Source organism: Mizuhopecten yessoensis, unplaced genomic scaffold (assembly GCF_002113885.1).
Source record: "Mizuhopecten yessoensis strain PY_sf001 unplaced genomic scaffold, ASM211388v2 scaffold83, whole genome shotgun sequence".
Classification (NCBI taxonomy): domain Eukaryota; kingdom Metazoa; phylum Mollusca; class Bivalvia; order Pectinida; family Pectinidae; genus Mizuhopecten; species Mizuhopecten yessoensis.
The window spans coordinates 165,641-192,973 of NW_018403369.1; the positions used below are offsets into that span (position 1 = coordinate 165,641).

Below are 27,333 nucleotides of genomic sequence, written 5' to 3' on the forward strand. Positions count from 1 at the left end.
TGGTACTGTAAGTACGTGTTGGTACTGGTACTGTAAGTACGTGATGGTACTGTAAGTACGTGTTGGTACTGTAAGTACGTGTTGGTACTGGTACTGTAAGTACGTGTTGGTACAGTACGTGTTGGTACTGGTACTGTAAGTACGTGTTGGTACTGGTACTGTAAGTACGTGTTGGTACTGTAAGGTACTGTAAGTACGTGTTGGTACTGTAAGGTGGTGTAGAACGTTCGTATAATTGCAATCAAAATAATTTATGTTGAAATGTACGATGTATTTTTTAAATCCATTTGTTGGAATTTAATTGTGGATTTTCTATAATTCTTTGCTGAGTTTTAAAGTTAGCCAGTAGGTGGCTGTTATTGATCACAATAATTGGTAGTTACATGTAACTATCTGATTTCATGACATATTCTATTGTAAAAATTGCAACAAAGGATGAAGTCATAACAGGGTTTTGTATTTAAAAGCAGACATGAATGTGTATCGTTCATGGAAATCTAATGAGATTCGGGGGTGGTGACGGTATTTTTTTTCACACATGCCTGATCACAATGATACAAATCGGTTCGCTTTTAAAACTAAAGCTGTGATGAACTGATGTAATTTGTCTCTCGTCTCGTCTCAGCGACACCAGACTATCTGAATCACATGTTTCAGGATGGTAACGAAACGTTAACAAAATAATAAATATTGTGATGAATAGAGTGTATGCATCCGTATAGAACGTTAATTGTACATGTACATATTTGAAAATAGCGAATTCTCCTTACTTTTAAAGTGAACATTTTTACTGCAGGGTATTCATAAAGAGCATTCTCAATAGTTATAAAGAGCGTTTTACGTGTTTGTATCAATCTCTCTCTCTCTCTCTCTCTTCTTTTACATAGAATACCGAGGGCTTTCGTGTAAATATACAATTAATGTATAGATATGAGATCTGTATTATAGGACGTGAGTGTTCTGGCCACATGCTCGTTGTATGTGGAGCGATTGGGCACATTCACACATCAAGAGACCTCCAAATAATACTGTGTACATGGATCGGAGTGCTCTAACACGTTAACGCTCCACATCGAGGAATGATGTATTGATGTGGAGCGCCCTACATATTATTTTTGTGCTTGCTCTTTGGAGCCACTATATTTCTCAAATTCAAAACCGGGTATCCCTTACTCAGCTATATGTAACTACCTCAACCTACACCAGGTGCATCTTATACAGTACAACAATAGTTACACATGTAACACCCTAAGATGTACCCTGAAGGTCACCTCTGATACCCGACACCTCAGACGCTCTAAAGTTCGCTTGATGAATACATGTGTCAACAACCGACCTTGTGAATAGACTGGGCCCCGTCTCTGGAATTTTTAATTATTTAGAAAAATATAAGTTCTAATAATAACTCTGTTCACTTGGATGTCTGATTCCTAAGTTCTCAACCAGGGGAGATAAGCTAGTAGTAAAAAGCAGATGGGATTTTTATTTTCGTAAAAACTTAGGGGCTGGAAGTCAGCCTATCTTCTGACATAATATTATCAAGTATGACAATACATTGTGTTCCTAACTATACTCCAGTCTGTATCTACATTTTGTACAGAGTGTACTGAAAAGAGTACTGAAAATGAACCAGTACACGTATAATGGTTACAAGTTGCAATAAGAGAAAAAAAACAGGACACGGGGACATTATTATTATTATTATTATTATTATTATTATTATTATTATTATTATTATTATTATTATTATTATTATTATTATTATTATTATTATTATTATTATTATTATTATTATTATTATTATTATTATTATTATTATTATTATTATTATTATTATTATTATTATTATTATTATTATTATTATTATTATTATTATTATTATTATTATTATTATTATTATTATTATTATTATTATTATTATTATTATTATTATTATTATTATTATTATTATTATTATTATTATTATTATTATTATTATTATTATTATTATTATTATTATTATTATTATTATTATTATTATTATTATTATTATTATTATTATTATTGTAAATACCATGCCTATTAATGTAGTAACCACTGCGCTATTTTTGTATCTGTAGTTATAATGTTGTGACGTATATTGGTATACGTTCTGCCTGTTTTACATGCTTTGTAGTTATAATGTTGTGACGTATATTGGTATACGTTCTGCCTGTTTTACATGCTTTGTAGTTATAATGTTGTGACGTATATTGGTATACGTTCTGCCTGTTTTACATGCTTTGTAGTTATAATGTTGTGACGTATATTGGTATACGTTCTGCCTGTTTTACATGCTTTGTAGTTATAATGTTGTGACGTATATTGGTATACGTTCTGCCTGTTTTACATGCTTTGTAGTTATAATGTTGTGACGTATATTGGTATACGTTCTGCCTGTTTTACATGCTTTGTAGTTATAATGTTGTGACGTATATTGGTATACGTTCTGCCTGTTTTACATGCTTTGTAGTTATAATGTTGTGACGTATATTGGTATACGTTCTGCCTGTTTTACATGCTTTGTAGTTATAATGTTGTGACGTATATTGGTATACGTTCTGCCTGTTTTACATGCTTTGTAGTTATAATGTTGTGACGTATATTGGTATACGTTCTGCCTGTTTTACATGCTTTGTAGTTATAATGTTGTGACGTATATTGGTATACGTTCTGCCTGTTTTACATGCTTTGTAGTTATAATGTTGTGACGTATATTGGTATACGTTCTGCCTGTTTTACATGCTTTGTAGTTATAATGTTGTGACGTATATTGGTATACGTTCTGCCTGTTTTACATGCTTTGTAGTTATAATGTTGTGACGTATATTGGTATACGTTCTGCCTGTTTTACATGCTTTGTAGTTATAATGTTGTGACGTATATTGGTATACGTTCTGCCTGTTTTACATGCTTTGTAGTTATAATGTTGTGACGTATATTGGTATACGTTCTGCCTGTTTTACATGCTTTGTAGTTATAATGTTGTGACGTATATTGGTATACGTTCTGCCTGTTTTACATGCTTTGTAGTTATAATGTTGTGACGTATAATGGTATACGTTCTGCCTGTTTTACATGCCAGTATTCCGTAAAATTCCATGTAGTGTCGTAAAATGGCAGTCAAATCATTGTGCGAGTATTACGTGGGCTGCATGTTAGCGCGCGGTGAGACACCGGTCACCCGTCAACATAGATGTTATTATAGCGATTTTACATGTCCCAGATAAGGGTGTGTCCTGGGGTATTAATTGGGCGTATGTATACATTGTGCGGTATGGCATTAGTCAGGCCATGTATTTATATACAAGACTTTTTATTTAACTTCGGATATTTAAAACAGAAAACATTAGCTCTGTATTGCTATTCCTCAACAAAGACTTTATTTCTATTTCATTCATTTAAATACAAAGTGTATGAATATTTTTTCAATATCCTTCGACTATTGAAAATCATGATTTCAGAACCTATGTTTCCTACATTGTACAATGGCGTCCAGAACGTGTAATATAAAATTCGATATCAAAATATGTACAAAAAATATTCGTTTGAGCCGTTATGATTCATCCCCATGTCTGCTGGTGGGTATAAAATCGAGCGTTCCTTAGCTAGATTATATGCTATAGTCAAATATCTACATACATTTATTAATCACAGGAAATTGAATATGCAGGGCTGTATTAGGCTAGGGATGCGGCACTCGTCTAGACCAAACGGCACTGCTGACTTGATTCATGGAATACTTAGTGCCTTATTAAAGTAATTAACTCACTTTTCTCGCGAGCAGTATATCATACCTTACACGTTGAAGTTTATGACAAATTACTTTGAAGGAATTTCTCAATAAATCAATGTTGGCAACATCTACAAAGGTACGATTAAAATATCTTCCTTTTGGGAGATTACGTTTGTTGTAATAAGAAATGATTACAACATGATATATGACTGTAGGTTATAATTCAGTTTATTCTGACATATCCAGAGAAAAGTATCACCAAAGTCTGCTCAATATACAGATTTTTTTTTCTTCTTTCTGAAACAGATAAAGAGTTGATTAATGTACCCACACAGGAAACATAACACGCCTTATTTCATTTACTTACCGATGGTGCATCTTAAAATACCAATGGGCTTTGGTAATTTTATAAAAGCATTTGATACACTGTCAAATCAATATACAATATATTTTTAACTTGCTATTACATGTAACTAGAAAGTATAACATATTCGCCACCAAGTACTTAATCATGTGTGTTAAGTAATACATTGTCAATATGGCATTGTGTATCTCAGAACTGCAATATCTCAAGATTCATTGGAAAAAAACCTGAAACAAAAACAAATATATTCACCGTTATCTTCCAGAGAAGTCTTTTCGCAAAGCTAGTTAATGATATGCATAGTACTTATGAACGTACTGCTGGTCATAGGCAAATAGGTTTATTTCACTTGATAATCGCACGAGTGATTAATGTCTGTTTGTAAAAAGCAAAAAGTTTCTTTTTACTTAAGAATAAAGAATAAAGAAATCAATTTGTTTATTTTATTTTTATTTTTTTAGAATACGCAAGTAAAATTTTGCATCCGTTTTAAAAAAATCGACCCCCAAAAAGTCAGGCACTCGTGTTACATGGTTTATTAAGTATTTCATAAGTATTGGAAGGTAGAAAGCAACACGGGGTGTTTGATGTTATCTGTGTAGACCAAATACGACTAAGAGATTTCACGCCAAACGTGATTTTTTGTTTGAGAAGAATAACCTTCCCGCGGACTACTTGTCGAGAGAAACTGCATCAATCTGCAAAATCACGCGCGGGGTTTTCTCAGCATGTCAGAATAATATCGTAATGTTACATTGCGGTGTAGCATGATCCTATTTGGAAAAAAATCAGAAAATAATTACGACTTGATTGTAACTTTTTAAAGAAGTTTTCGTTGATAATTATAATTGAACACGCGAGAACTCTGTGAATCACGACAGCTTCGATGTTTGAGAAAATTACAATCACTGACAGAGCGAGAAGAGGGACGGAGATTATTAAATTACTCCCTTTTCTTTCATTCTTCCTCTTCTTAATGCTTATGAAAATTACAATAACTGACAGAGAGAGAGAAGATAGATGGAGATTATTAAATTCCTCCCTTTTCTTTCATTCTCCCTCTTCTTAGTGCTTATGAAAATTACAATAACTGACACAGAGAGAGAAGATAGACGGAGATTATTTAATTCCTCCCTTTTCTTTTATTCTCCCTCTTCTTAATGCTTATTAAAATTACAATAACTGACAGAGAGAGAGAAGATAGACGGAGATTATTAAATTCATCCCCTTTTCTTTCATTCTCCCTCTTCTTAATGCTTATGAAAAGTACAATAACTGACAGAGAGAGAGAAGATAGAAGGAGATTTTTAAATTCCTCCCTTTTCTTTCATTCTCCCTATTCTTAGTGCTTATGAAAATTACAATAACTGACAGAGAGAGAGGAGATAGATGGAGATTATTAAATTCCTCCCTTTTCTTTCATTCTCCCTCTTCTTAGTGCTTATGAAAATTACAATAACTGACAGAGAGAGAGAAGATAGAAGGAGATTTTTAAATTCCTCCCTTTTCTTTCATTCTCCCTCTTCTTAATGCTTATGAAAATTACAATCTCTGACAGAGAGAGAAGATAGACGGAGATTATTAAATTCCTCCCTTTTCTTTCATTCTCCCTCTTCTTAATGCTTATGAAAATTACAATCACTGACAGAGAGAGAGAGAAGATAGACGGAGATTATTAAATTCCTCCCTTTTTCTTTCATTCTCCATCTTCTTAATGCTTATGAAAATTACAATCACTGACAGAGAGACAAGAGAGACGGAGATTTTTAAATTCCTCCCTTTTCTTTCATTCTCCCTCTTATTAATGCTTATGAAAATTACAAATACTGACAGAGCGAGAAGATAGACGGAGATTATTAAATTCCTCCCTTTTTCTTTCATTCTCCATCTTCTTAATGGTTATGAAAATTACAATCACTGACAGAGAGACAAGAGAGACGGAGATTTTTAAATTCCTCCCTTTTCTTTCATTCTCCCTCTTCTTAATGCTTATGAAAATTACAATCACTGACAGAGAGAGAGAAGATAGACGGAGATTATTAAATTCATCCCCTTTTCTTTCATTCTCCCTCTTCTTAATGCTTATGAAAATTACAAATACTGACAGAGCGAGAAGATAGACGGAGATTATTAAATTCCTCCCTTTTCTTTCATTCTCCCTCTTCTTAATGCTTATTGCTAAGTCCCTCCCTCCGCGTAGTTCTAGAGAAAATTACAATCCCTGACAAAGAGAGAGACTGAGATTATTTAGTCCGACCATTTAAATACTAGAGAATAAGAATTCCTTACCTCTCTTCTCCTCTTCTTCATGTACTGAAGAAATTAAATGACAATTGTTACATGTAAGTCACACTATCTATTCTTCATTCGCCCCATATTATATGAGAAAATATAATTCCGAAAGAGAACGACCGAGAGACCGAGAATATTCAGCCCACTTCCCTAGCTCTCCGTAGTACTAGTCCTTCCCTCTCCCTCTTCTCTCCAGTGAGTTTCCTGGCGAGTACTGTACTTGTACTTGACCTTTGTATATTACTCCTGTCAGTTTGAGTGAACTGGTAAGGGGTGAATGATATACCTGCTGTACTCAATTATTTTATGCATGAAGAGAAGGGTACTTTTAAGGGTACTTTTTAGTCCTTTGCAGAATCGGGGTTTACATTTGTAATTGTTGAATTCTTGCCACATGTAAGAAACCGAAATGTACCACACCCGTTAGGATTCGTCTTAATCGTTATAACTATTCTTTGTCATTGCCCCCCCCCNAATAACAGTTTAAAAATACACAGATAGTGACTTAATGATACATGTTCATGTAACGAGACAATGGTACATTACTTCTGTAATAGAAGAAGTATTAGTTTATTCATTTTCTCGTTTTTTTGTTTCTTTTACTCACAGCGTTTCACTCGGACCATCTACGTATACTGCTATGAGATAAGGTACCAGGTGAATTATGTGGGAAATGTTGTTCAGTACGTAGGTACCTTTCAGAACGGCGCGTCCTTCGTTTCCAACATATATCACACTGGCTGTTCGGCTAGAAATACGGGTTCAAAGCCAACATATTTTCAGAGGCAGATCTACGGGTTCACATTCATTTTTCTTTGCAAATATACATAAAAGCTGAACGTAATTCAGTGCTGCAATTGAAAAAACCCATATGGCATTAGTAGATCCGTCTTAGCTCAGCTATATGATGTACGCTGTTTATTGATGTTATGGGCCATATTAGGAAGATCGAGTAGAGTGTCATCTACAGACACGTCGTGTAGATTACAAATCACATAATGGGTCGTCCGTAGAAACATCGTATAGATACACGCATCAGACGATGTGTGGTTTGTAGAAACATCGTATAGATACACTCATCAGACGATGTGTGGTTTGTAGAAACAGCGTATAGATACACTCATCAGACGATGTGTGGTTTGTAGAAACATCGTATAGATACACGCATCAGACGATGTGTGGTTTGTAGAAACATCGTATAGATACACGCATCAGACGATGTGTGGTTTGTAGAAACATCGTATAGATACACGCATCAGACGATGTGTGGTTTGTAGAAACATCGTATAGATACACGCATCAGACGATGTGTGGTTTGTAGAAACATCGTATAGATACACGCATCAGACGATGTGTGGTTTGTAGAAACATCGTATAGATACACGCATCAGACGATGTGTGGTTTGTAGAAACATCGTATAGATACACGCATCAGACGATGTGTGGTTTGTAGAAACATCGTATAGATACACGCATCAGACGATGTGTGGTTTGTAGAAACATCGTATAGATACACGCATCAGACGATGTGTGGTTTGTAGAAACATCGTATAGATACACGCATCAGACGATGTGTGGTTTGTAGAAACATCGTATAGATACACGCATCAGACGATGTGTGGTTTGTAGAAACATCGTATAGATACACGCATCAGACGATGTGTGGTTTGTAGAAACATCGTATAGATACACGCATCAGACGATGTGTGGTTTGTAGAAACATCGTATAGATACACGCATCAGACGATGTGTGGTTTGTAGAAACATCGTATAGATACACGCATCAGACGATGTGTGGTTTGTAGAAACATCGTATAGATACACGCATCAGACGATGTGTGGTTTGTAGAAACATCGTATAGATACACGCATCAGACGATGTGTGGTTTGTAGAAACATCGTATAGATACACGCATCAGACGATGTGTGGTTTGTAGAAACATCGTATAGATACACGCATCAGACGATGTGTGGTTTGTAGAAACATCGTATAGATACACGCATCAGACGATGTGTGGTTTGTAGAAACATCGTATAGATACACGCATCAGACGATGTGTGGTTTGTAGAAACATCGTATAGATACACGCATCAGACGATGTGTGGTTTGTAGAAACATCGTATAGATACACGCATCAGACGATGTGTGGTTTGTAGAAACATCGTATAGATACACGCATCAGACGATGTGTGGTTTGTAGAAACATCGTATAGATACACGCATCAGACGATGTGTGGTTTGTAGAAACATCGTATAGATACACGCATCAGACGATGTGTGGTTTGTAGAAACATCGTATAGATACACGCATCAGACGATGTGTGGTTTGTAGAAACATCGTATAGATACACGCATCAGACGATGTGTGGTTTGTAGAAACATCGTATAGATACACGCATCAGACGATGTGTGGTTTGTAGAAACATCGTATAGATACACGCATCAGACGATGTGTGGTTTGTAGAAACATCGTATAGATACACGCATCAGACGATGTGTGGTTTGTAGAAACATCGTATAGATACACGCATCAGACGATGTGTGGTTTGTAGAAACATCGTATAGATACACGCATCAGACGATGTGTGGTTTGTAGAAACATCGTATAGATACACGCATCAGACGATGTGTGGTTTGTAGAAACATCGTATAGATACACGCATCAGACGATGTGTGGTTTGTAGAAACATCGTATAGATACACGCATCAGACGATGTGTGGTTTGTAGAAACATCGTATAGATACACGCATCAGACGATGTGTGGTTTGTAGAAACATCGTATAGATACACGCATCAGACGATGTGTGGTTTGTAGAAACATCGTATAGATACACGCATCAGACGATGTGTGGTTTGTAGAAACATCGTATAGATACACGCATCAGACGATGTGTGGTTTGTAGAAACATCGTATAGATACACGCATCAGACGATGTGTGGTTTGTAGAAACATCGTATAGATACACGCATCAGACGATGTGTGGTTTGTAGAAACATCGTATAGATACACGCATCAGACGATGTGTGGTTTGTAGAAACATCGTATAGATACACGCATCAGACGATGTGTGGTTTGTAGAAACATCGTATAGATACACGCATCAGACGATGTGTGGTTTGTAGAAACATCGTATAGATACACGCATCAGACGATGTGTGGTTTGTAGAAACATCGTATAGATACACGCATCAGACGATGTGTGGTTTGTAGAAACATCGTATAGATACACGCATCAGACGATGTGTGGTTTGTAGAAACATCGTATAGATACACGCATCAGACGATGTGTGGTTTGTAGAAACATCGTATAGATACACGCATCAGACGATGTGTGGTTTGTAGAAACATCGTATAGATACACGCATCAGACGATGTGTGGTTTGTAGAAACATCGTATAGATACACGCATCAGACGATGTGTGGTTTGTAGAAACATCGTATAGATACACGCATCAGACGATGTGTGGTTTGTAGAAACATCGTATAGATACACGCATCAGACGATGTGTGGTTTGTAGAAACATCGTATAGATACACGCATCAGACGATGTGTGGTTTGTAGAAACATCGTATAGATACACGCATCAGACGATGTGTGGTTTGTAGAAACATCGTATAGATACACGCATCAGACGATGTGTGGTTTGTAGAAACATCGTATAGATACACGCATCAGACGATGTGTGGTTTGTAGAAACATCGTATAGATACACGCATCAGACGATGTGTGGTTTGTAGAAACATCGTATAGATACACGCATCAGACGATGTGTGGTTTGTAGAAACATCGTATAGATACACGCATCAGACGATGTGTGGTTTGTAGAAACATCGTATAGATACACGCATCAGACGATGTGTGGTTTGTAGAAACATCGTATAGATACACGCATCAGACGATGTGTGGTTTGTAGAAACATCGTATAGATACACGCATCAGACGATGTGTGGTTTGTAGAAACATCGTATAGATACACGCATCAGACGATGTGTGGTTTGTAGAAACATCGTATAGATACACGCATCAGACGATGTGTGGTTTGTAGAAACATCGTATAGATACACGCATCAGACGATGTGTGGTTTGTAGAAACATCGTATAGATACACGCATCAGACGATGTGTGGTTTGTAGAAACATCGTATAGATACACGCATCAGACGATGTGTGGTTTGTAGAAACATCGTATAGATACACGCATCAGACGATGTGTGGTTTGTAGAAACATCGTATAGATACACGCATCAGACGATGTGTGGTTTGTAGAAACATCGTATAGATACACGCATCAGACGATGTGTGGTTTGTAGAAACATCGTATAGATACACGCATCAGACGATGTGTGGTTTGTAGAAACATCGTATAGATACACGCATCAGACGATGTGTGGTTTGTAGAAACATCGTATAGATACACGCATCAGACGATGTGTGGTTTGTAGAAACATCGTATAGATACACGCATCAGACGATGTGTGGTTTGTAGAAACATCGTATAGATACACGCATCAGACGATGTGTGGTTTGTAGAAACATCGTATAGATACACGCATCAGACGATGTGTGGTTTGTAGAAACATCGTATAGATACACGCATCAGACGATGTGTGGTTTGTAGAAACATCGTATAGATACACGCATCAGACGATGTGTGGTTTGTAGAAACATCGTATAGATACACGCATCAGACGATGTGTGGTTTGTAGAAACATCGTATAGATACACGCATCAGACGATGTGTGGTTTGTAGAAACATCGTATAGATACACGCATCAGACGATGTGTGGTTTGTAGAAACATCGTATAGATACACGCATCAGACGATGTGTGGTTTGTAGAAACATCGTATAGATACACGCATCAGACGATGTGTGGTTTGTAGAAACATCGTATAGATACACGCATCAGACGATGTGTGGTTTGTAGAAACATCGTATAGATACACGCATCAGACGATGTGTGGTTTGTAGAAACATCGTATAGATACACGCATCAGACGATGTGTGGTTTGTAGAAACATCGTATAGATACACGCATCAGACGATGTGTGGTTTGTAGAAACATCGTATAGATACACGCATCAGACGATGTGTGGTTTGTAGAAACATCGTATAGATACACGCATCAGACGATGTGTGGTTTGTAGAAACATCGTATAGATACACGCATCAGACGATGTGTGGTTTGTAGAAACAGCGTATAGATACACGCATCAGACGATGTGTGGTTTGTAGAAACCACGTATAGATACACGCATCAGACGATGTGTCGTCCGTAGAAACAGCGTATAGATACACGCATCAGACGATGTGTCGTCCGTAGAAACCACGTATAGATACACGCATCAGACGATGTGTCGTCCATAGAAACCACGTATAGATACACGCATCAGACGATGTGTCGTCCGTAGAAACATTGTATAGATGTAGAAACATCGTATAGATACAGGCATCAGACGATGTGTGGTTTAATTTGTAGAAACATCGTATAGATACACGAATCAGACGATGTGTGGTTTAATTTGTAGAAACATCGTATAGATACACGCATCAGGCGATGTGTCGTCTGTATAAACTACGTATTGATACACGCATCAGATAGTATGTCGTTTGTAGAAACAAAGTATAGATACACGCATCAGGCAATGTGTCGTCCATAGATAAAACGTATAGGTACGTACACGCATCAGATGACGTGTCGTCCATTTAAACCACGTATAGATACACTCATTATACGGCGTGTCGTCCATAGAAACCACGTATAGATACACGCATCAGGCAATGTATCGTCCATAGAAACCTCGCATAGATACACGCATCAGACGATGTGTCGTCCATAGAAACCTCGCATAGATACACGCATCAGGCAATGTATCGTCCATAGAAACCACGTATAGGTACACGCATCAGGCAATGTGTCGTCCATAGAAACAACGTATAGATACACTCATCAGGCAATGTGTCGTCCATAGAAACAACGTATAGATACACGCATCAGGCAATGTATCGTCCGTAGAAACAACGTATAGATACACGCATCAGACGATAAACAACGTATAGATACATGTACATGAACGCATCCCACGATGTGTCGTTTTCAGTAACTCCGTGTGTTTTCAAAACAAGACCCTTGTATACTATATTGCATCACATGACGCCATCATAAGAAACATTAAGATACAGTTTTACCATGTATAGTAGATCGAAAACGACATATACAGCCGGTATCCATCTTAAAAAGTATTGACAACACTTATCTCTGAGACAATGCCTCAGACCGTGTATTGTCAATAGAAATCATCTTTAGGATATAGACCTCAGACAATACACGTCATACATCTCCCCTGCTGCCCTCTGTCAATACTGCGATAGAAACACCGACCTCGGCATTTCTCAGACCGTACAGCAATTGACTAAACAAATCAGTGGCCACGGTGTATTTGTGATAGAGGTGTCTTGTATCCGTTCCCAAAGGTGGAACCGAAACTTAAAAACATCACTGATCTATCAGCAATTTGTTCCTAGTTACAAAGAAAACTAACTCAGCTGACACGTGACTTTATGTAACCATGATAAATCCGAGATGACTTTACGGTCTGTCAATACTTTGTTTAATTGCTGCCGCTCCGAATCATGGCGATCATGATAGTGTTATTATATTACCACCTCTGTGGATCGACAGAAATTACTTCCTCTAATAAAAGCCAAATTCACGGAGACAACGTGCTAATATCACGGTGTAGTAGTACAAAACAGGAAAGTTCTTATACTTCTGTATTGCTTAAGGTAAGAAGAAAAAAAGCCGTACGCACATCATTGTTAGCGCACTATTCACATAATCCGTAATACATTTTCTCTTTGTTTTGATGCCAAGTGCTGAAACCCCATTAGTAGAACTTTTTCTTTTCACAACATTATGAAAGGAATAAAGAAAAATATCTACGCCCCCTGAACAACTGGATGTTTGACAAAAGTATTGCTCACAATAAATTGCCATTTTATAAAGCAAACAATTTTCTAACCATTTTATTCATAGCTTTTAATGTAGTTAATATAAGATGACTTTAAAATGTGCATTTAAGTATGAAATAGTACTTTTTGTAAATAAAAGAGTAAGGCAGTTTGTAATCCGGTTTGTATAGTATTTGTGCGACTCGGTGGCGTATCTGTAGCTCTGTATTACGTGTTTGACTCGCTGTCAGATCTGTATACAGGCATTACGTGTACTATAACAAGACTGGTATGCACTCTACAGAAATCTCAACAAATAACCAAATCCTAGCAATTCATATGCTTTTTAAATGTAATAGTTGTCACGCCACTAGTCCATTGATTTCCACAGCAAGATCTAATATGACATGATAGACATTCGCATCACATTCCTACTGTACAAAAAAAAACATATATTGTTTAGCGTGCCCATATTATTTACTTGCCTTGGTTAAATTTGTGACTTGTCTGATCATTGTAATCAACATACCGGGTATCACTGACCGTCGCGCGCTTTTAGATGCCCCAGTGATTGAAACTTTGAACATTATATGTTATAGTTATGTAAGAAATGATTGCCAAAAATAATCAAAATAGAAATATAGGAATTTACTGCATTGTGTTTGATGTTAACAGTTGATACAACTTTGAACAATATTTCCGACAGGTGATGAATTGGTCTGTTTCCTTTTCAGAATAAAACTATTTGTATAGAAGAGTTTATATCAATTATACCTGGCGATAGTGTACAGTATTTCCCTTGTAGTACCAGTGTTATCTGGCTATTTGACAAACTATATAAATAACCAGGGTTCGGTATAAAACAGTAATCATCATGTTCGTTTTCTTGCTATTGATCACGCATGCTGTAGATTTTTATCTTTGTGAAGGAGCCACCCAACCAAACAACTATTAGAATCAATGCTATAAATTTCAAACTCTGTTTTATATACAGCTCTATCAGGCCGCTGGGAAGTAAAACCATTTCGGCGTTGTTTCGGAAACAGCAATCCAACTACAGTTTTGATTTAATGTGGTAATGTTTTCCCTCTTCAAAACAGTGCTGGAAATAACAGCTCCGAGAATGAGATTGAAGTAAAAAAAAAAAGCATCGATTTTAATGCACGGATTCGTACAGACGTACATACAGTGAAGTCACACGAGTGTTCAATATTTATCTCCTCCTTCAGATGACGTTACCGCGTCAATTCGTCACCGCGGTGGTGTGGCGCAGGCTCGCCCTCGGAATGTCATTACAGCAGGGAAAACAAAGTAGATTTGATTTAACGAACAAACCACATCATCTGTCATGAACTTTTTACATCTGTCGACCCAAAGTTTCCACCAATTCCTTTCGTGGAGGAAACAAAGATCTACCGAACCTGCGACTTTCCCTTTATTACCATTGTGTTTCGACAAAGATAGTTAGGACTATGCTTGGTATGATATACTCTTATGCAATGTATTTTGAGTTTTGTGTACTTATGATGGTTCACCGTAATTGTGTGTTCGTATGCATGTGGTTTGGAGAGGGGACTGAACAATGGGGTATACAATATCCACGTAGCCTTGTAGAGTTTTGTGCAAACGTGTTGCGTGTGTGAGATTCGGGTTTTAGTTCCCTGCATTTTCTAAATTGTTGACCAATATTGATGTACTCTGGCCTCTAGAGGTAAAGGTGCGTCGCGTATTAAAACTACATGTAGTTTATAGTGACCTTAATTTGAGGTCCATTGGTCATCAAGCGAAACTCGTTTCGGCGTAATAGTTTCGTCACATTTCCTTACATGTTTACCATATCCGTATGTTGTTACATATATTGATAAGGGGGTGTCGCACACTAAACGTAGGTCACAGTGACCTATATTTTTAACCCACTGAACGATAAAATAAATCCATGACAGTGCCTAGATATCCGCCAGTCCTTGCTGGTTCCAACCCGCATATGGCTTACCTGATTACAATGTCCGCATATGCGTCAACAAACTCAATCCAGGAGTATTGAAAGGGTCCCGATGTCAAATGTAAAGGTTAAAACAACGAACAATATTGGTAACAATAAAATATACCAAGGAAGAGAGACGACATGACGCTTCCAAAAGCATACACCATGCAAAAAGATATTTTCCTGGCAAATAAACTAGACCACTGATTATAACCGATTGCCTTCGTGAACTGGCGCGCTTCGAATCCAAGCGAAAGGGAAGCAAGAATGATAACTCGAGAGATGTTGAGAGAACACTCCCGGTTTTAAAGTTTAAGACGCCTGTTAAAATTTAAACACACCGAGCCGTCTCAGTAATTGGTGAAATTCGTATATATGACGACACGAGAGTATTTGTACATTTAGGACACAACTGCGTGATGCATACCCCACCCTGGCGTACGGAATAACGCATAAATCGACCGGAATGAAGTGTACAAGACTGGGGTTGGCAGACTTATCTATGGGTCAGTGTGCTTCGTACCATAACTAGATCACAGTGACCTGTATTTCCGAATCCACTAAACAGGAAAGATAGAAATAGCGGAACATTACAGCAGGCTATTTCATGCCTTTCATGGCGTTAATGGTGACTCACTAAGCTTCGCTTGACGTAACATGTAGGTGTCAATCTGTGTTGTGTACAGGGATCAGGTTACGGGGACCTTTTTGTATCATTAAATAAGACGTTTTACTTCAGAGTTTATTACCATAAGCCTATATCATTACGCAGTAGTTCTCCCCGGAGACGTACACGTCCTGATTGAAGACGGAAACACGTCAAGCATCACACATTAAGGTAGTATGAAAAGACTAGAGTAGCAGTTCCTCTCGGTCTCCACACTAACGTCAAAATCTTCCATGGACTATATTTATTGAACTATTTACTATGATGTTATTAACTGTAATAGACATTTATGTTAATTACGATGATTGGCAGTCGTGAAAAAGAAAAACAGATTAACGAGTTAACAATTTGAACAAATAAGAGCGATGTATCATTTACAAGTACAGACGGTACCACCAGATACACGCTCTGTGCATCAACCAACGTTTTGGTTGTTAGTTTTAGCTCCGCTCGTGCATTGCAACATTACATTATGAAAGTGCTGTGGAAATTTACTTGAAATGTCACGCAACTATTGTTTCTTGCGTTTGGTGCGACGTGATTTCCCCGTGGCGAATAAAGCCACTGTCGGGTGTCATTAAAATTACTTGCATTACGATACAGGGAATTGCACAGTTATCATAATAATAAATTTTCTGAACCAATTACCAAGTGTAATGGTGTTATAGTTCAAACGTGAAAGGTGAGAACATGGTCGGTACACCATCACCAAATTTAAAACCAGATAATAACATCAGGAATTCTCACCAACAGCACAGAATGTACAACCAGATAATATTACAAGGTATTCTTACCAACAGCGCAGAATGTTCTTACCAACAGCGCAGAAATTATAACCAGATAACATTATAAGGAATTCTCAACAACAGCGCAGAATGCACGACCAGATAATGTTATCAGGTATTCTCACCAACAGAGCGGAAAGTACAACGATATAACGATATAAGGAATTCTCAACAACAGCGCAGAATGTACAACCAGATAATATTATCAGGTATTCTTCCCAACAGAGCGGAAAGTACAACCAGATAATATTATTAGGTATTCTTACCAACAGCGCAGAATGTACAACCAGATAATATTGCCAGTTATTCTTACCAACAGAGCGGAAATTATAACCAGATAATATTACCAGGTATTCTTACCAACAGAGCGGAAAGTACAACCAGATATTATTATCAGGTATTCTTACCAACAGAGCGGAAAGTACAACCAGATAATATTATCAGGCATTCTTACCGACAGCGCAGAATGTACAACCAGATAATATTACCATTTATTCTTACCAACAGAGCGGAAATTATAACCAGATAATATTACCAGGTATTCTTACCAACAGCGCAGAATGTACAACCAGCTAATATTATCAGGTATTCTTACCAACAGAGCGGGAAGTACAACCAGATAATATTATCAGGTATTCTTACCAACAGCGCAGAATGTACAACCAGATAATATTACCAGTTATTCTTACCAACAGAGCGGAAATTATAACCAGATAATATTATCAGGTATTCTTACCAACAGCGCAGAATGTACAACCAGATAATATTATCAGGTATTCTTACCAACAGAGCGGAAAGTACAACAAGATAATATTATCAGGAATCCTCAACAACAGCGCAGAATGTACCAGATAATATTATTGGGAATTCTCAACAACAGGGCAGAATGAGGTATTCTCACCAACAGCGCAGAGAACCTGAGATTGTCATTATATACTTGCACCAACAGCGCAGAATGTACAGGCTGAGTATGTCATCATGTACTTTAACTAACAGTGCAGACAGTACAACAGAAATTATCAGCATGCACACGTACTTTCGTTAACATAACGTAATGTAAAATCAGTAAATACCATTTGGTACTCTAACCAATAGCGCAAAATGTACAGCCAGAAATATAACTGCTTATCAATCTACAGAATACACTACCAGAGCTTTCGCCACTAAGAATGTTGTGTCATATAAATATTTCAAGAATAAAAAGGCATATACATTTTTATTTGTCTTGTTGATTTGTTTAGTCGACATACCTAAACAATACACAGTCTTCACAGGATTGTACCCAGAATACCTGAGATTACTCTGTTTTAAAGAAAAACTCAAAGACGGCGCAGCTGTGTAGCTTTGGTTTGTTCGGTTGCCCAGAGCTTTGCGTCTTCCCCACAGATAGTGTCAGATGACGACAGTGTCCACGGATGGAGCTACTCAGGGGCCCTTGAAACTGTCATTTCAAGAAAATGCCTTAACCTGGACTTGCTAAATTACCACTCAACTCGGTCGCATTATTCTGACAACGAGCGTACCGGAGATGCTGAGGGCGATACCGTAGAATAGAAAGGGTGGGTAAAGAGAAACATACAAAAAACAAAACGATAAACCTGTTCACTACCTTTATTGGCATAGAAATATAGCAGCCATGATCAATGTCTGTAAGCCAGAAAAGACATGCACATATTCAGATTATCTGCACATACAAAGTTTGCAATGACGATGGCCGATATATTATGTGGAGACATTTCATTAACAGACATCCAATAGGGACAGATACATGTGCTGTTAAAGTTTCTATATCTGTAATGTAAGGTTCAGCACTGGAACGTGCTCAGGTTCATCAACAATGGTTTAATAGTTAATTGACTAGATGTGCCGTTAACATTTTAGAATAGGATTCGTACTTACATGTTCCTGGTTAAGTTTCTGCTTTCAAAATGAAATAGAGATATAAACAAACAATTTTTTTTTTAAAATAATCAAAATAATCCCTACGGGCACGTTTGTTATTCTTTTCAATTAACTATAAGTGTGAACCTTTCTGGTAAGCTTTTTCAACCGCATAGCACCGACGTCACACTGCGTTTCCTACGGTATAACTGTAATAAAACGCAAATTGAACATACCGTAAAGACGGGCATAATAGGTCTGGGTTACAGCTGCAGACTGAACATGTACCAATAAATGGTTTGACTAAAAAATTCGATGGTAGGTAAACTGACTGGAGGGATCATCTAAAACCAATAATGGCTGCCGGGGCTCCGCTGGGACACATTTCCGGAATACAATGATTTAATTCACATGACGAGTTCTACTTTAGCCTGGCAATTTTCTCTGTGTCCTGTCCAAACCGCTCATTGTGTTGTGGTTACCAGGGACATTCGACGGTTATAACAACCAAGGTCGAAACCTAGTCCGGCGGTGACACGCTGATGATGGCCCGACAACTACACGAAAGATCAGATAGATCACTATACGCGGTATTGATATGTATATTTGTATGTATTGGACTTTTATCGTTATCGCTTACCCCTATAATTATAAGTGATGGACAGTTACCGTAATGTATCACCGCTATAATTATAAGTGATGACCAGTTATCATAATGTATCACCGCTATAATTATAAGTGATGAGCAGTTATCATAATGTATCACCCCTATACTTATAAGTGATGGAACAGTTACCGTAATGTTTCACCCCTATAAATATAAGTGATGAGTTAATACCATAATGTCTTACCCCTATAATTATAAGTGATGGACAGTTACCGTAATGTCTAACCCTTATAATTATAAGTGATGAGTTTATACCGTAATGTCTTACCCCTATAATTATAAGTGATGGACAGTTACCGTAATGTCTCACCCCTATAATTATAAGTAAGGGCTAGTTACCGTTATGTGTCACCCCTATAATTATAAGTGATGGACAGTTACCGTTATGTCTCACCCCTATAATTATAATTTATGGGACAGTTACCGTTATGTCTCACCCCTATAATTATAAGTGATGGAACAGTTACCGTAATGTTTCACCCCTATAATTACAAGTGATGGACAGTTACCGTTATGTCTCACCCCTATTATTATAAGTAAGGGCTAGTAACCGTTATGTGTCACCCCTAAAATTATAAGTGATGGAACAGTTACCGTTATGTGTCACCCCTATAATTATAAGTGATGGAACAGTTACCGTTATGTCTCACCCCTATAATTATAAGTAAGGGCTAGTTACCGTTATGTGTCACCCCTATAATTATAAGTGATGGAACAGTTACCGTTATGTTTCACTCCTATAATTACAAGTAATGGCTAGTTATATTACCGTAATGGTTCACCCCTATAATTATAAGTGATGGAACAGTTACCGTTATGTGTCACCCCTATAATTATAAGTGATGGAACAGTTACCGTTATGTTTCACCCCTATAACTACAAGTAATGGCTAGTTATATTACCGTAATGGTTCACTCCTACCATTATAAGTGATGGACAGTTACCGTTATGTTTCACCCCTATACTTACAAGTTATGGCTAGTTATATTACCGTAATGGTTCACTCCTATCATTATAAGTGATGAACAGTTACCGTTATGTTTCTCCCCATACTTACAAGTTATGGCTAGTTATATTACCGTAATGGTTCACTCCTGTCATTATAAGTGATGAACAGTTACCGTTATGTTTCACCCCTATACTTACAAGTTATGGCTAGTTATATTACCGTAATGGTTCACTCCTATCATTATAAGTCATAGACATTTACCGTAATGTCTCACCCCAATAAATATAAGTGAGGGACAGCTACCGTTATGTGTCACCCCTTTAATTACAAGTAAGGGCTAGTTACCGTAATGTGTCACCCCTTTAATTACAAGTAAGGGCTAGTTACCGTAATGTTTCACCCCTATAATTACAAGTGATTGAAATTTACCGTAATGTCTCTCCCCTATAATTATAAGTGATAGACATTTACCGTAATGTCTCACCCCAATAAATATAAGTGAGGGACAGCTACCGTAATGTAACCGATTTAGTATCTAGGCAATCCACCGGAAAACCTAACAGAATACTTTTTGAGCACAAAAATAACTTCAAGATATATCATTTAAAACGTTTTAAGAATGTAAAGCGTGCAAATACAATTGTGTATGGATTACCACTTGCATGTAAGATAAATAATTTTGAAGATCAAACTATTCATTACATAATTGTCGAATCTTCATACAATGACACAGTCAGCCTTTAAGATTTTTAATATAAAGCCCTGTATTCCATCCTGATACAACAGAAGACATGGCGTTACCCCAGTAGCCAGAACTCAAGTTTTTGCTGGAAGTCATCGGTTGTCAACTGATCAAAGGACGACTAGAAAACTAAAATGGATTGAAATTTTCGGGAAGCAAATTTACCATTAACCCGATGTAACGTTACATCCATTTAATGTGCAAATTGATATATATACATGTATATATATATATACATCATTACGACTAACCTATTGTAAACTATGTCCATACGCGCAATACATCCGTGCTATTTGTGACGTCAAATGAACACATACTTATGGTATTGTCTGTTCATTACATGTGTTGTTACCCTTCCCATATGATTTGTTATGGAACGTTTACGATACAATGACGCATGAATTCAAAGATTGCCACCCTAACGTGTAATATATCTCTTTAACGCCGTTAAATAAAGACATTATTGAAGGCGGTGATGTCAGTGCACTAGGCATGGCGAGAGCAGGTAACTAGGACATTTGATGCTCCAAACTGCCTTTAAATCTAATTGTGTGAGATACTATGTGTGCTTATCAAATTAACCCTAAAGAACATTTAAAACTTCCATGTACATTATGGGTGATAAGGGTTTTACGTCTCGAAATAGCTAAATTTATATAACGACTGTGTCCACATTTTATGGGGACATTCAGGAGTCATCTCACTATGAAATGGCATACAATGTGCGTACTAGCAGGGGACCTCTTCAAGTCACGGTGTCAAGGGATAAAGGAAAATTAAAACAGAAAATAAAACTTAAAAAGTCGCAAGTATTTTGCAGTGTTGTAATGTAATCATTTTTCGACTTATCTTTTCACTCAAAAAGAGGTCAGGAAAACCCCAGGTACTGTTTGTGAAACTCTTTCGTCGTTTCCTTTTGTCGTCAGATGCATTATCATACAGAAGGCTAACTCTTTTCTCATGCCTCACCAACCAGGAGAAAGTAGGATACCATATTTAATCTGTGACCCTTTTCTGACAATATTTGGTTTGTGTTCACAAAATTTATACAGATCCAAACGCAGGAAATACCATTGAACAAGTCCTCCGCTAGGGCAAAGGTTTAATTCCAGAACATTGTGTTGTACATTATCTTACGGTTGCTGATCTATGCCACTTTGTATGGGTTTTACGCACGCCCCTTTCGCATAACGCTAGCTTAGGATAATTTGGATATCAACCTTTTTGTCAACCTAGCATTCCCGATGAGACGAAACAGCTGTATGGTTCTGTGTTTATTGATGTTTAGTATACCGTTTCTATTGCCAAATTTGTACACGTTCATTTTTCATTCTTCCGCTCCAAAAAGACGGGATGTACTCCCTTTACTATTATCGTCTTTTCATCATACAATTCAATACGCGATAGGGTGAAAGTACCACATTTGTAAAAGATGATAAAGTAATTTTGGTTTTTTCCCCGTCTTTTCTCGTTTTAATCATTTGTCAGTCACCTTAATGTGTAGAGGTGTACTTAGATTATTCACTGGAACATTCATTGATACATTTTTATGGACACCTCATGTGGTCTCGCGTTAAACCACGAGATGCGCACAGGTGACAACAATGGAGAGACGTTGTATAGATTTGGCAAGAACTGTATGATAGGTTTACACGGATGTTGTATTCATGAGATCATAAGGAAACAACAAATTCATAGAAAACGTTTTGGTTTTCGTCCTTTCATTCTTGCCTGTCAGTTTAGGAAATGACAATTTATAATACCAGGGCGAATTTGCCAAAAAAGAGTTTTCAATAAATAACAACCAACGTAAAGAGACGACTTAAAAGAATGTAGACCGGTAAATAATAATCTAGATTTGACCGCTCGTGATTGACCAGCGATAAGTTTGTTACTTACTCAATGTTTGGCTATTATGATATTGCTATTGCAAAGTCTTAATACAAACTTGTTTGTTTAAGGTGGCAGAACATCTAATTAGAACTCTTTTTATGTCGCCTAAAATATGGCATGTGAATGCCTGAGGAATTTACATCAAAAAGGGCATCAACGATACCCGAGACACTGACATGTTGTATTATATGTGTTACAACTGTCATCCTCTAGACTGATCATTAACCTACGGTATCGTTAATGCCTCTTCTGTGCATGAAAATACCTTAGCCATTGACATGTTGTTAAAAATCGGAACATCAAACCTACCCAATACACAATATTAAATGAGTAAACCAATTGTACATTAGTTTCAGAGGACTATTTGTGGTTTTATATGTTTATTGCTTGACGCGTCTGCATAAGTGTAATTGTATTAGTGTACCAGCGTTTCAGACACAATTTCTTTGTCAACCTGGAACAGCTACAACGAACAGAACTTTGCCAGACCTCTTGAATTCCTACAATGTACTGAACATTGTCAACAAGCTAGTTAATGATCACATACCATGTGCTTTCTGTCAGTATTGGCCTACATTCGTTGTGATGTAATCGAACGGTGTTAATCTAGATCCATTTCATTTTAAACCCATTTTTTTATTTAACTTTTTAAAGCGTTTCACAAATATCGTATAAAACTGCGATTGTATGCCGAGTAGCTCCTATCTAGTTGGTTATTGTTTGGTGAAGCCACAATAATGGGAATATATCACCCGTATTTATATGCATTACCCGAACGCTATCCTACAAATGTATGTCAATCCACCAATGAAGGTCTTATTTTGGGTGTCGTTGGGCTTCGGAAACTTATGTCAAAACCGGAAAACAAGCATTGTTTAGCTTCTCGGAAAAATACTGATCTTAAATCTAAATGGAAATCGCCAAACTGGAATCCTTACAAGGTATACATATATCATCCTGGAAGGGTAAAAGCTATGGCGGGATGTTGTGACACATCTGCTGATATAGATTGAAGACCTGTTCGAGGACGTTAGAATAGCACTGTTATGAAGGCCTACAGTGTCTGGAGGAGGCCCTACCGGGTACGGATGAAAGCTATGTAGAAAATCGAACGCGTGTATGATGTCTCGGGCAGACAGGCAGGGATCACAAGTAAACCACAGATAACGAACGTATCATAAAAGTGGACAGATATTGGAGGCGTGCATACACGTGGACATATAACTAAAGTCTACATTTACATACATTGATAAAACGGACGTGTTTATGCACGTGGACTAAAAACCCGACGCGCATATGTGTGTAATAGGAAAATTGTATTATTAATTGTTATAATAAATACATATCTCTGGTGGGTACGTGCAAAATCTTGTTTGATATGCTTTGTGATCACTTGTGCAATTTATGTTACCGTAATTAACTGTTGCAATGTAAATCTAACTTTCCTAGCATAACTCCTACAGTTTGATTTTTCATAAATGCCTAATGGTAGAAAACACGATTGTGTTATTTTAGATAAATACAAAAGGTTATTTTAAAGAGGTAAACTACACAAAAAAATGATAATGTCTTATAGCGCAATGTTTGGCGCGGTATTTGTAATTGTAACCTCTGATTGGTTGAAGTTTCTAAGCAATACAATTACTGCGCAATGTTTTGTTTTTTGTATAATTATATCGTTTTTGTCAGAAATGAATATATATGTTCATGACAAAATTGTTGCCAGACTTTTTAAATTAGATCAAAAGAATAGCCAGGACTTTTTTCGGGTTATACAGTAAGCATGAACAATATGCGTGAACTTGCATAATTATTTGTCGTAAATACAATATAACCCCGAGTAGTCCGAATTATTCCTTAAGTAGCAATGTACAACTATCGGAGTTGATATTGGTTGGGCGTGATCCTAGGGCAGTAGGGTACAGCTTTTATTTTTACCAAACGTGCTCACCAGTACCATTTACGTACCTTTTTATGTATTTTCAACATTTACAGTCAAAAAACAGAAACACAAGATAATAAGTATTATGCAATGGATTGATGTTAGGACAAGGTAGGTACGCATAGATTGTTTTCATTGCATCGCAGGTACACCTTATCGGAGTTTTAATAATCTTAATTTGTCCTAAATCTTAAATCGTACTCACTGACCGCTAGTCTGGTAACTGCCTCGCCGTCCGACCAGACACCTCAGATGATACCATCCCCATATATAGTCTGTCTGACCAGTACCCGCCCCTCCAATAATACAGCTCAGTCAATGGTCACACCAATATAATTGCTATGTATACGTTGTCTGATGGTTATATCACCGGCATGCGATGTCAATAATCAACGTATGAGTCAATTGTTTGACGATCTGGAGATAGAGTCCAGGACCTGCGTCGTTCGTTATTCTGTTAGTGGATGTTAACATAGAGCCAGTGTCTGTGTAGTGGTTTCTCAGGTCATTATATAGATCTCCACTCTGATATCAGATAATGTCATGCCTAATATATCATGTATTAATGTTGAGCAAATTCGGATTGGCCAACATTTGTCACTTGCCATGTTGGTGGCGGGTGTCTTTGTTTTCTTTTTTTGAATTATAGGAAATTAATCCCAAACCCCGTATTAGAAGTAATCGTTGCTATTGAGTGCGGGGCGGAGTGTCTAATTGTGGTAGGAAACCGGAGTACCTGGAGAAAACCCACGTGGTCGGGCAGGTGACCCTAACCTTTTCACGTCCGATCGGGGAATCGAACCCCGGCCGCCTTGGTGAAAGGCAAATGCGCTATCCTCTGCACAAACCGACCACAGAAATTGAAAGAAATATCACTTTCGACCTCCAAATTGTGTTAGTAGTGAATTATATATTGCTAAAAGCGAAGAGAAAAAGCGTTCAAGTCAGCGATTGTTTCATTCAAAAGTAGGGCTTAGGGCTTTTAAAACGGCGAAAACCCCCTCTATTTCTTCTCTAAATCTGCTTTATCTCACTGGATCTCTGCATGTATTACATATTGAAAGACATGCAATGACACACTCATCCGCGTTGGCTTTTATTCATAGATCCGAGCCTGCTTCGGAGCATGTTTGTCAGTGTAGCTTTGATTGGATGATGAAAAATAACAAGAAGCTGTTTTCAGTGTTTCCTATCAGAAAACATGACAATAAACAACCAAGAAAAATATATTTTACTGGGGGTACTTTCTTATAGTGAGGAACATACATAAACGTGATCTCAGTTTAGCAAATAATTGGTCGTTGAAACAATAAACCTGAGTGACTTTACTGAGTGCACCAACGAAATAATGAACTAGGATTATCTGTTTAATTGTTTGTAAAAGTTAGGGTATCATTATATGTGGAGTTATTGCCTAAGCGACGAGTTCTAGAGAGACAGCTGTATCGTGTTGTGCAATTCATTTTTGGCATACTGCATATATTAAATTGTACCAAATCTTAAAGGTACATCACCTGCGTGTGTAGTGTCCCATTCTGCTACATCTCCATCTATAATTTCCTCAACGTACTCAGCACTTTAATTTTCTCATTTGCAAGTGCAAGGAAACAAGCAACACGAGTTCACATTGACTTCACTTTGCCAGAACATCTTTGGTAAAATAAACGTTTGAAAACAATAAACATTGGAAACGAAGCATTATCGTAATGATTTAGAAAGAAGTAGAACACGGGGCAACATAATCCGCTGTTGGTAATAGAAGGACAGCTACAAAAAGATGATAAAATCGTGATTATTCCGCAAACATTCCCGGGCTAAGATTACATTAGAACCTGTCTGGGTTGACAGTTGGCCGGGACCTCCTCTGATACGTGTCATGTAGTGTACGTAGGCAAACTGTATTACGTGGGGTGCACGTATGGAGCTGTAACGACCAGCTCTATCTCAACATAGTCTGACTACCCTCCACAATCCGCCTTATTCGGGCAAGGTTATTAGATTTGAAGATATTGAACTTTGAAAGTTGTCTGGCAATAACAGACCTCATGAGTTCAATATAGCAATTTAGTCCCAAAAGAACAGTAATAAATGAGACATGTTTCTGCTCGCCACACTTTGCTATTTTGCCCGTTTCTAAGAAGTCCATCCCCCCTTATCAATGGTAAACCACTTGCACTGTCTAATGGACAAGGACAATCCACAGCCAGCTCTCATTCCTGACGCGTTTGTTTACGTACATAGCTTTTCCAAAAATAGTCATAACCTTTTTCCTTTCGCCGCTGAAACTCCAATAGAATTTAATCTTCATGATTGACTGCTAAATCTATGTCTTCTTCCGTACTAGGGTACAAATCATTTACGACATTTTAAAAACGATTATCATATGGTAAAACTAATATGGACCCCTTGTGGGTTTTCTCCTTTGCTGTCTTAACGGAGACATGAAAGAGAGCGAGTGGC

General features: G+C 37.4%; 1 protein-coding gene across 1 annotated transcript in view; it reads left to right on the forward strand.

Moving 5' to 3' along the window:
• LOC110452958 overlaps positions 1-27,333 on the forward strand; it is an 89,256-nt gene that overhangs the window by 36,407 nt on the left and 25,516 nt on the right. The window lies entirely within an intron of this gene.